Below are 12,504 nucleotides of genomic sequence, written 5' to 3'. Positions count from 1 at the left end.
CCTTGGTCCCCTGAGACCTGTAAATTAGCCACTGGACCAACATTCTGCTCCATATGCTGCATTAGTTCCGCAGCAGTTGTCCCAGGGGGGATGTCAGCAATGGTCACTGACGAATCTGTGATGCTGGAGATGTAGGTTGAGAATGTTGCCATGGTGTCGAAGGAAGATGTAGCTGGGGTCTTTAAATTTGATAATATACTTAACGTGCTTGTGAAGAAAACAAAATTTTGAATTTATAAACAAATAGTTCAGAGTTGATTAGTCTTATCAGGGGGGGGTGGTATGGAGTAGAAATATGGAGGACTTATACCTTTGCCACAGATATGATTTGATTTTAAAACAAAAATAACTTAACTTGATTGATTTGTTTTTAAGTGCACTGATGGTATAACACTAATGCTAATTTCAGATGAATTATGAAACTTGATATTTGGTAGTTTGCAAAAGCAAAGTCAGAACAGTGATCAACCTGCAAAAGAAAATATATGTTAGTACATTATCAACACAATATTCAACCTGTTCAAGAATTAACTTATTGGTTTCAACCTCTTCAAACTGCAACCTGCTTGCTGCTTATACCTGTTGATGTGAATATTTCATGCATTAATATTTTCACATATACAAGCACTCAGTATTTAATATCAAGTTCACTAAATCACTATGGTAATCGAGTTCAAAGTTCAATCAAGTCTCTGATCCACTCCAATGTAGCACACACTGTATATTATGCTGGGTACAAAACTCATCCTCTGAACTGTGGAGTCAGATCTGAAGCTTTGATTGCTGATTGGAGTTTAATGAACTTTGGTGAACAAGGTGAGACCATTTGAGCTCCAGTGACAGGAACTGGTTACTAAACATCTGGTGAAATCATCAACTAGTGTGAGAGGAGAGTCAACTTGAACTGATGTGAACTCTTGTAGTGCCAAGACCAGTAGTTTCAGCAAAGCATCTAGTTCTATTAAAAAGTTACAAGTACTACTCCCCTGGGAATTGAGAAGGTTGAAGCAAGTCAGCATACCATCTACACCCCTGGTTGATAGTCCAAGAAGTATATTAACTGACTGATGAAGATATTTGAGATACATTACATGTAAACTGGAAATTGCAAAGATTGTACAGCCACACTGCAGTTCACAAACAGGACTATTTCTTAATACAGCTGAAACAGATACCATACCAGCATACATAGGATATTCCAATAATATAGTCCACTTGTTGATTTTCCACTTGTTGTAAAATCAGTATAAATCCTGGTCCAAGGCAAATACATGTAATCAGTCGAAGCCCCAATAGTTGGGCGCCAAATGTAACCGGTGCGAAATCACAAAATGAAATAGTAAACACACACACATGGGGTAGATTCGTTGTAGATTTACTTCGACGTTTTATTTGCTATTTGCTCAGTGATGTACATTATGAAAGGGTGATGCTCTGGATTTCCGTTGGGGTCTTTGTGATGTGATGTAGGGACGTTGCTCGGGGTTCCTGTGGGTATCTGTGGCAAGGAGAGAGAATGGATGGGGCGTTAGCTGGCATCCATGGCTAGTGGTGTTATGGCTTAACTAATAATATCTATAGGGCCTACTTCCTAATGCAAACTTGTCACAGAATGTTTAATAATTGTAATTAACATGTTTAACATGGCTTTACCAGAACAAATAACTGAGATACTAAATTTATGAAATGATTGGGATAATAATAATAATAAGAGTTGAATAAAAGATAAAAACAACAAAAAGTGCAAAATATTAAATGTTTTGATGTGACAAGAGAACATGAGGATTACTAATGAACAATTGAGCTCAAATAGTTGATAACATAAAATATAAACATAGTAAATAAAAGAAATCAGAATGTATTGTTTTGTACATTCAGAATAATAACAGACCATTGCTAATATAGCAATTATAACATTGGTCAACACCAATAGTAGTCCATTTAGTAGAATTTGTCCATTTAGATCAATTCCTCTTAAGATTTAACCTAACCGACACTTGGCCAAAGTGGTCAGCTGAACTAACTCGATGCATTTCACACTAGTTAATATTATCCTTCAATACTTATATACATTGAATACTAATACATTAACTAGAACACAATTATTATAAAAAGACTTATAATAATAATTACTTCACAAACTAACAATTTCCAAACAATAATTCATCACCTACAACTTATTGTCATAAGTAAACTTGGAAACCAAAACATGCAATTAATTGCAAACAAATTTATCATAATTTCAACTTGTACTGAAGCAAAGAATTTGTTGAAAAAAAAAACACAAGTTTATGAAACTACCAAACCATCAAGTATCATATAATTATAATTCTATACCTTTTCATGCTCATAATCAAAGAGCACTAAATCTAAATATTATAGATCATGAATACTCATAATATGCATTAAAATAAAACAATAGAAATGTAAATCTTACCTGTGGCAAGGAGAGAGAATGGATGGGGCGTTAGCTGGCATCCATGGCTAGTGGTGTTATGGCACCGAGGCCAGGCTGCCAGCAAACAGCTAGGAGAAACTTGGGAATTATGAGGTTGAGGTTACTGGAAAATCAATTAAACTCTTGAACTTGAAAATAGGTTAAGATTGCCACATGTAAGAAAATTGTGAAAAATAATGGCAGGGAAAAATATTTTGAACCCGCTACAAAGACAATAGAAGACATTTTACACGAAACTGTAATTTTTATACTTTTAGTAGATAAACTTACTAAATATATTTGAATCGGCCCTGTCAACTTGATAGTTGATTCTGCTGTTTTCTCCATTTTTTTGGCCAAAATTTTCATTTTCAAACAATACCTAATAACAATTTGAATATTGACTTATAAATCCATCATTATTGGGCAATTATAATTTTATTACACTTTCACTGCGATCACTGAATGGCCCTTTAATTAAAACATTTTTCGTGCAGCACCACACCGTAAACCTTTAGTTACTAAAGAGAATATCTATAACTAAAGTGACATTAATTAAAACATTTAGCATTAATATCACTTAGCCTAGAACTACAACAGGGCATTAAGCATAATTATAGGCATCACACCGTAAACCTAATTAAGGCCACATAAAAATTAAGTGGTGTCACGTCTGCCCCTGCTCTTAAGCACTAATTTACTTAAAAGTACTGTTTGCGCTCAGGTCTTCATCTATATATTTTCTGGTCTTCTGGAATAGCAATTTTTGTTAAGTGGGATAAGATTCTTCATCCAAGGAGAATTTCTCGAGGGAAAATTGGGACATGTGGAGGGAGCGTATCCAAAATTGGATTCGTAGGAGACTACGATTTATGATCGTTCAGACATATTATCAATCATAATCTGACAAATTATGATAATATGTCGGACCAACAGAAAATCATCCCGTTTTACTACAAATAGGGCGAATTTGACAGTTTGCTCATAGATTTAAGTTGGAACATGTGTTAGTATTACAAATATGCCAAAAATCGGTTTTGAAAAAAAATAAAGGTATATTCTGAAAAAAAAAATCGTAAGGCTTTAATACAGCCGTATCTCAACACGCGATAATAAAAATCCCAGGCGCCGAATTGTCCAGTAATACAATGAAGGCTGACGACAATTGAGCAAAGTGACCATGACGTCATTGCAACAATAGACAATTTCGGTGCGGGAATTTTGAATATCGCGTGTTGTTTTTATTCGTGCTTGATAATTGTTTTTCTAACATATAAGGCATAATGTAGCTTAATGTTGTGACTGCCGGAGTCATCCTTTAAAAAACCACTGAACCAATTAAGCTTGTTTGTACTTATTTAATACACTAGTGCACCTGCAGCTGTGAGAGCCCTGATGCTGTGAGAGCACTGGCATGATAGCATTTCTGTTTGACCCCAGATGACATTTGACCTCAGATGACCTCGGTGTAATTTTTTTCATGCCCCCCTCATATAAAGGATTCCACCTATCAAGTTTAAGTCCAATAGGGCAAAGTTTAAATTTAGCCCCTAGATGACCTTTGACCTCGGTTGACCTCAATTTTGTTTTGCACATATATCCCCCTCATATCAAGGATTCCACCCACCAAGTTTGAGCCCGATAGGACAAAGTTTGAAATCCATGACCTTTGACCTCGGATGACCTCCATATAATGTTTTTCATGCTCCCCTCATTCGAAGGGTTCCACCCACCAAGTTTGAGCCCGATTGGGCAAAGTTTGAAATTTGACCCCTCCGTAATGACCTTTGACCTCGGCTGACCTCGATTTTATCTCGCGCATTATCTTCCCCTCCTATCATGGATTCCACCCACCAAGTTTGGGCCCGATCGGACAAAGTTTGAAATTTTGACCTTTGACCTTGACCTCCGATGACCTTCAAAACCACATGGCCAACATGCTTTTCCCAATACCTATCTATATCCCAAATTTCAGCACGATGCATCGAAACGCATAGCCGGACAGACAGACAGATAGATAGATAGATAGACAGATAGATAGACAGATAGATAGATAGACAGATAGAGACCGCTTATTATTTTATTAGTATAGATTTTTCATGTTGATGCTAAATATGGTCATTTCTGACATTTGTGAATTTTTAAAAGAATTTTTTAACATTAACTCTCATGGGGAGAGTTAATGTTCTCTAATCATAAATTAATTATGACAAATCAAACAATTCAGTGTGGTGTTACTTTTGTACTGTGTTTATTTACCTCATTGAAAATAGGCATATGCTTAGGAATGGGGGGGGGGGGGCTGCAGGGGCTTATTTTTCAAAACAATTCCTGACACCTAAGGGGTTGACATCCCCAGGATGGGTCACCAAATTTTATTGTTTGGTCACCCCCCCATGTTGAAAATCTTCAAATGATAAATGAAAGCATTCTCAATACATATATTTTCACATCTTTCAAAATTGTTTTATTAATAGAAACTTATCTGGTACAATAGCTTTCTATATGTAAGGTAATCAGAGTAACATTACATTTACACATTTGTATGTAAATAAAAGTACCTGAAATGCATAAAATGCATCATCTGCATATTTGCATCAGGCAGTAACATTTTTTACAGGATATAATTGTATCATAATAGGCACAAATTAATTAGAAATCACTTGGGTACATATGCGGTATAATTCATACAAAAATATTACCATTTAGCAGTGCAAATACAGCAGCATTAACACCGTGTCCAGTTATGGTTATAGTTATAGGAGATTCAACCTATCATGGGACGTTTTTCCAACAAATCCAGGCTGCCGGCCAATCATTTGTACCTCGTCTTTAGCGTGGTATGCATGATCGCCATTTCTCCCAGCCCAAATTTTGGCTAGATTGAGACAAAATTGGGTTATTAAAAAAAAAAAGAGAAAATTTTGAATAAAGGACACGTCTGTATACCTAAAGTGGCCTAGACAAAGGGGTCAATGATAAACAAAAAAGGCCAAAAATGCTACCCATGTTTGCAGCACGTCTCCATATGATCATTTGTACTGAGCCCTCACCCCTGCCAATTTGTTTTGGCACAAGGCTTGCACAAAAAATCTTTTTATTTTCCTTCCTGGAAGGCTTTGCACCAATTCTGACCAATCATGCACCATAAGGCTGTAGCGGGAACACTGGTATGAGTGGTGTGTGCTAATATATATCTTCAGCTTAGCCTAGCAAATAGTGTGACATTTATCATATCTTATCTTTCCACCTGGCCCTTTCACTTCCATGTACAAAGTACAATGTATGTTTATACTATACACTATATTTCAAACTATTTCATAAACATCAATGATTTTTAAGATGCTGTAATTGTTTCACCAAAACACAAAATAGAGAACTTTTGATCAGACATGAGACTGACCCCTTATATGAACACATTATTCGCTGATGTATTTTGTATACAAAATAGAAGAAAACTAAGGGCGGCACACCATTAGATTTTTAGAGAGGAGCACGGGAGTCTGGGTCATGCAGAATTTCTTCAAGTGGCAACTTCTGATCTCCACTTTTAATGTATATAGAATTTATACAGAGTTGGGTCAGGGAATTCATTGATGTTTTTCAAGAAACTCTCATACCCTCTCTCGGAAATCAAATGGTGAGCCCCAAACAGGTCTTGGTACTGTAATGGTTATAATACAGGCTGTATCAATAATTACTTACAGTACTAATAAAGGATCCGATTGAAAATGTAATAGATCCACTGGAATGGTAGATTGATGTGTAAAAGGTCATAAACTAAATGTATAAATCTAGTAATTACAAGAGGATTCAATGTTGTATTTGCATTGCATGATGTAGGCTTTTCTATAACATCAAAACTGATAGCTTAATTATTTTGATACACCCTGTATTAACCATCAAAATTTGCAGAAAATCATGAGTACTGCAACGTTTCTTTTGCAAGCCAATAATATAATATATATATATCAATTTTTAGTGGGTTCGCCATCGTACAAGTTTTTAGAACTGTTAGTTCTATACTTGTCTGATGCAATCCCACTAAAAATTACTAATTGTTATGAACTCCCATCGTAAAAGCCTATCCCACAAAAATATATATCTCTGAAAATTGCTTTGAATAAATGCAATACTTCAAGAATTTTGATCAATATCTACAGCTAAATGCATTTCCCCACCTCATTTCTATAGCAAAGTGAGCATGCATTTTTGTCCAAGACAGTTATTTATATAGAGAAGTTACAAGTATCACAAGGGAAGACATATTGATCTATTCTGTGACTCCAATGACAAAATTACATTTATGTACATAACATTACAAGTCTGAATAACATTATACAGGGTGTTTCTGAGAGATTGGGCTCATATTCCAGTTAATATCCATATACACCCTATGGAAGACATGACCTTAAACACAGGGGAGGGGGTGAAGATTTCAAATAGAGTCACCCATTCATGTGACCCCATTTGAAATTCACACTCTCTGTGTGGAAGATGAAGGTAATGTCTTCCATCTAGGGGGTGTATGGATTTCAACAGGAATACCCTGTCAGAGCTAGATTGGGTTCCTTTGCTTACTTGCAAGTTACAAGGATAAATATCCCAATTGAAACTCAGAAACAACAAAAGTGCATGGTTTTAGTTATACCATCTTTTTTTAAATCATCACATTTGCTTATGCTGTTTGGGAAAAAAAGATATTTCTACATAATTCATGATACTGATTTTTGACTCCGTGTAACTTGCAACTTATGCAAGTGAAAAGCAAAGGAAGTTTGGCACCCAAACTAGTCATTAGACCAAGGTTAGATTTACTTTGAAAATGTGCGTAGCAATTTTTTAGCGAAAACCTTATTTAGGTGATGTTCTTATAATATTAGCATATGTTTACATTGTAAAAAATTGCTATGCAAGCTGAAATTTGTGTTGGGGAGCATTTTGCTCCACGACACAAGTTAAATCGAACCCTGCATTAGACTTTAGAGACACCCTGGCCTGTATGTATACTGGTCATTCATGTTTGCTCAATACTTTTGCATGTAAACAAACAACAGCCACCTAGATCTCAATATTGGGCATAAGAAACACATTCTTCACAACTTAAGGTCATCATTTGAGCTACAAGATGTTCTCTGGTACAACATGAAACAGCAGAGAAGATTCTTACCCATCCCAGAATCCTTTGCAAAAATCAAACAACCTTCTATTTGCTTACACATGCTCCTGCTATCTAGTGGTTGCTAGTCTGTAGTCAATAGTTCATAGAGGTACTTTTAGTTACTCAAGACCCATGTTGATCTGCATTATAGCCTACAAGCACAGAAAACTGAAACTAAAAAAAAATGTACTCTGGGAATTGTAATGTATCTTCTCTGTGATTTACCATGCTGATCCACTGTGATGCTGACCAGTGTAAAAGAACTATAGTATTGTGATATATGTAAGGACATGTTACCTGCCCAAATCCTAGTACAAACATTTACTAACTGCTGGTATTTAGTTACTGCAGTTGGCCTGGCCAATGATGTTGGACCTTTAAGCATACAATATACATGTATAATGTATTATACAACAAAACAAACAGGTTACATAATGTACACCTGAATACTGTACACATTTTCTCTATTTATTTTGTATTACCTTGATTTGACATAATCAATGTAATGTGGTCGTCGAGATTTTAATTAACTACACAACAGTTGCTGTTAAACACATCATTGGAAACAAACTCTTTAGTAATATAATAATACATTCAGGTTAATTTTTGAATCAATAAGTCAATAACGACTTCAATATTTATAACTAACAGTCTAAAAATGACCAATATTCTAATTTGAAGACAACGTGTTGACTGCAATTATCCAATTCCTAAAGGTTGAATTTTAATTGGCCGTCATGTACATGATAATACTTACAATTGGCAAAAAAAAGTAACATGTTTAGTATCCAGGGTTTTTTAAAAACCAAGATCGGATCTGTGTGTAACATATCTCCAGGCACATTTGAAGGCCAGAGAATGGCATAATAATTGACTGATTAAAGTGATAGGAAATTAGATAATTATTATGCCATTCTCTGGCCTTTCCTATATATTCAAATGCCATCATGGAAATATTCTACTATTTCCATGATGCCATGGCCTTTCTGTATTAAGGATGGTACTGGTGGAGCCACACAAAAGGTGACAATAAAACTTACATGCATGAACAGTTATTGTATTTAGGCTACTAACACATGTAAATACCATTTTGCAATTTTGGTGTTCAACACACCACTTTTTTTGAATAATATGACGTGGCAATTTAGTTTTGACTTTAAGGTGAGGAGTTGATTTTACAATAATCGAGACAGTTTTGGCATCTTGACCATATGATAAAATAAATGGCTTTTGTATGGAGCTTTTTTGGTAGTTATTAGGCTTGTATTTTGACATGTAGCATTCAATACTGAATAATACTGATCAATTTTTTGGTTTTAAAATAAATTAAACTTACAGTTAGTTGCAGAAACATTTTGATAGCTTTCTTGAAATAATAATATTGTATACAATTCAACACATTATTTATTAGCCCTTTTCAATTGGACAAATTGCCTTCCAAGCTTCCTGTCAACACAATGTCCAACTGGCTACACTAGTTTGCCATGCCACCAATCAGACATACCATATGATAGTTCCCTTTTCTAAATGATTGAATATTCATTGGGAAAAGACCTTAAAAATTGATATGAGAAATCAATATGCACCTTGATTATGTTGTGTGATAATTATTTATAAGCTACATATAAATCTGAAATTGTGGATCAGTGCTGTCCAGATATATCTGTGAAAAAATACTTTTTAAATAAAAAAATGAGTCCATGACTAAAAATAGAATTAGTTTATCTCTGATCAAAAATAACTCACTTTAAATTGGTGAAATAGAACTGTTTTTATGGGTTAAACAAGTCACCGATATTGGTGAAAGTATTGATATCTATTCAGGGTTCGGGTTCTCAACTGGCAGCCTGTGCCCTCCCCCCAATCGCTGATATTTGGCCTTAAACACCTGTAAATTATAAAGGAAAACACACGTAATGGGGGTGTATTTGGCCCTCAAGCAGGTATGTTTGAAATGTGTTTGGCCCCCGGCCTTGTAGACCTACAACAAATGAAGGTGAGAACCCCTGATCTAAAATGTTATTAGAATAGATACTGAAGTTATTTGTAAATAATCATGAAAACAATCTCCTTTAAAATCTGATAAACTTTATTTTCTTATATTCATAGATGTTTTGCTTGTGTTCAGGCACTGACAGGTGTTTTGTGTCCATTTGTTTCCTTCCCCTGCTTGATGTGTTAATAAATAATTCACAATATAAATGGTATACCTACATTATAACCACGGGGGAGGCGCACTCATAAAGTGACATTGCATGTGCCGCCGCAACTTCCAACATGGGTATTTTTTCCGGAAAAATGGGTCTTTTAGTTTGGATTATAAAAAAAAAATGGGTCTTTCAGGGGTAATATAGGAAAAACATGGGTCTACTCTTTAGAAAATTTGGGGGTCTGCACGAAGGACTGCATATAATGCAACCCTTAATATTGAGTGGGCCCCCTCCCCCAGGCATTTTAATAAACAAGCCACATGTCAAGCACCTATATGTTGGACAAACAAGCTTGATTAATTTTCTTATCTTTGCAAGAAGGTTATTCTTTTGGAGCAAGTATCTGGATGACATGATAAATTTAATCTTCCACACAGGAAGTGTGAATTTCAAACGGGGTTACCTGGATATGGCCTAAAACACACTATACCCCAAGAACCGCTATAATCCAGTGACCGCTCCACCTGAAAAATGAGGGGAGTGGTCAGTGGGTTTAGCAGTTCTCTGGGTATTGCCAGTCTAAAGGCCCTGTACATGTAGTAGTGCTCCGTACTTTGACCTCTAGACTAGCGAATTCATCAACCCATGAGTGCACATCCCTCATGAAAATAGTACTATTGATCTCACCTCTGGTCCATAGTTTTAACCAGAACCGAAAAAAATCACCCAGCGAAAATGCTACTCCAACCACACAAAAATGTCTGCACCCAAAAATACTGGCATGTACAGTACATGTACACCAATCTCATTGCTGAATTTTACATGTGCGGATTGGCAAATTTATACAATTGTCCCATACACAGATCCATTCTTCATTTACCTTTTAGAATGAATTTTTGAACCTGTTTGTTTGCTTTTTCTGAAATTCTACCAGCCTATGTAAACAAGATTATAAATAGAGAAGGCAACCTGCCCTACTTCTCTTGGTGTGGCATGTATACTTTGTCCAACCAGTACGACCTGGTTTTTTTTAGTTACAGACTGTAACCATCTACTCAATCATGCAAGAATGACGAACCTCAGGACGAACCGTGAAAGTCGGTGCAGTTCTTCGACTTTTGTAATTTGTATTTCTTGCATAATCAGGTATTGAGTAAATGGTCCGTTCCCAAGAAAAAGCAAGTCCTACTAGTTGGACTATATTATTTTTAAACATGTATACCATGCCGAAGTACAAGAGAACTTGGACAGGTTGCCTTGTTTGCTGATATTTTGTCCTACTACATGTAGGACTAGTATTGATACATAGGCAACTTATAATACTAGTAATACAACTTATATTAAGTGATATTAAGTAAAAGGAACGGGAGGCAGGATATCACACAGTTTGGTTTTCAGCAAATATTAAAGCATGATATTTCTTGATTCAATAAATTGATGCACCAGCCACCATTATAAAATTTCCAAGATTGAGAACCTAAATGGGATCGGATAGCAACGTTTGGACAGTATTTTGGTGGGACCTGAGAGCACATCAGACACACCTGCAAAAATACTGTCCAAACATTGCTATCCGATCCCGTAAGAAGCCATGAAATATGATTCTCATTCTGGTCCAATTAAATTTTTCTTATTCTTCACCAAAAATTATTCACACAGAAAGAAGGCAGGATTCCCCTCGCTAAGCACGCGCCTCAGGAAAGCTCGGTCATAAAACGGATGGATTATATGCATCAGTGATACACCCTGCCCAGGATTTTAACAAAAGAAGGCTAGCACAGGAAAGCTGCAGGATGGTGCACACCTTCCTGTGTAAGGGAATTTCAATATGAGCCCTAATTTTAATATTACTTTATAAGCAACTGTCTGGAAGGCTTTCTGCGTATCTTACATGTAAATTCACGTATTCCATTATTCTGAAATGAAATGCGATAAATGCAGGAAGATATATTTATGACCCGTTTCCCACTATTTATACAGCTGACCTAGTCCAAATACAGGTACAGGAAAAACAATAATATAAGGAAACAGATCACTTACATGCATTTTGTACAAAGTTGGCAAATAAAGCTAATATAAATTATATGAAATTTCAAACACAGAATACTAGGATCCAGAACATGCTCATCTATCAGGTCACAGTTCTTTACCCCAATACATTTGTTTATTCATTGAATGACCTTTGAACATTTGGGTACAAAAACTCATACTCTGCAAGTTCAGGTCAAATTTTGCAATATTATTGTTTTTTGAGGTTATTGAACTATGCCATTGGGATGAGGCCATTATGGTCCATATGGAAACAAATTGATAATTTGATGTAGGCCTATAGCTATGTAGCCAACTTTATGACACATGAAAGTGGCATTCTCACGTGGGAAGGAAATAAAACCTCCATAAAATCAACCAAAACATTTTTGATTTTCAATTGAATTTAGACAAATTATAGCAAAATCACCATTATAGAGTGGGCCAAGTTTGGAAAACTTCTCACTGTACAACTTTTATGCAATTAACACCATCCATCAGAAGTATGTAAATTAAAATTTAGGCGACGAAAAAAAAAAACCCTGTTTTATGAGCTCGATCCATCCAGATTTTGCAAGTTGGGAGAATATTTTTATTTTGCTAAAATTATGTAAAATCATCCATTTTTTGGCCAAAATTTATTGATTTTAAAAATTGACTGAAAGTTTTGAAAAAAAATCAGAACATTTTCAAAATGTTTGCAAAAAAAATCATCAAAATTTTGCCAG

This window comes from Amphiura filiformis, chromosome 14 (assembly GCF_039555335.1).
Source record: "Amphiura filiformis chromosome 14, Afil_fr2py, whole genome shotgun sequence".
In the NCBI taxonomy this organism is placed as follows: domain Eukaryota; kingdom Metazoa; phylum Echinodermata; class Ophiuroidea; order Amphilepidida; family Amphiuridae; genus Amphiura; species Amphiura filiformis.
Note: the sequence above shows the minus strand (reverse complement) of the source record.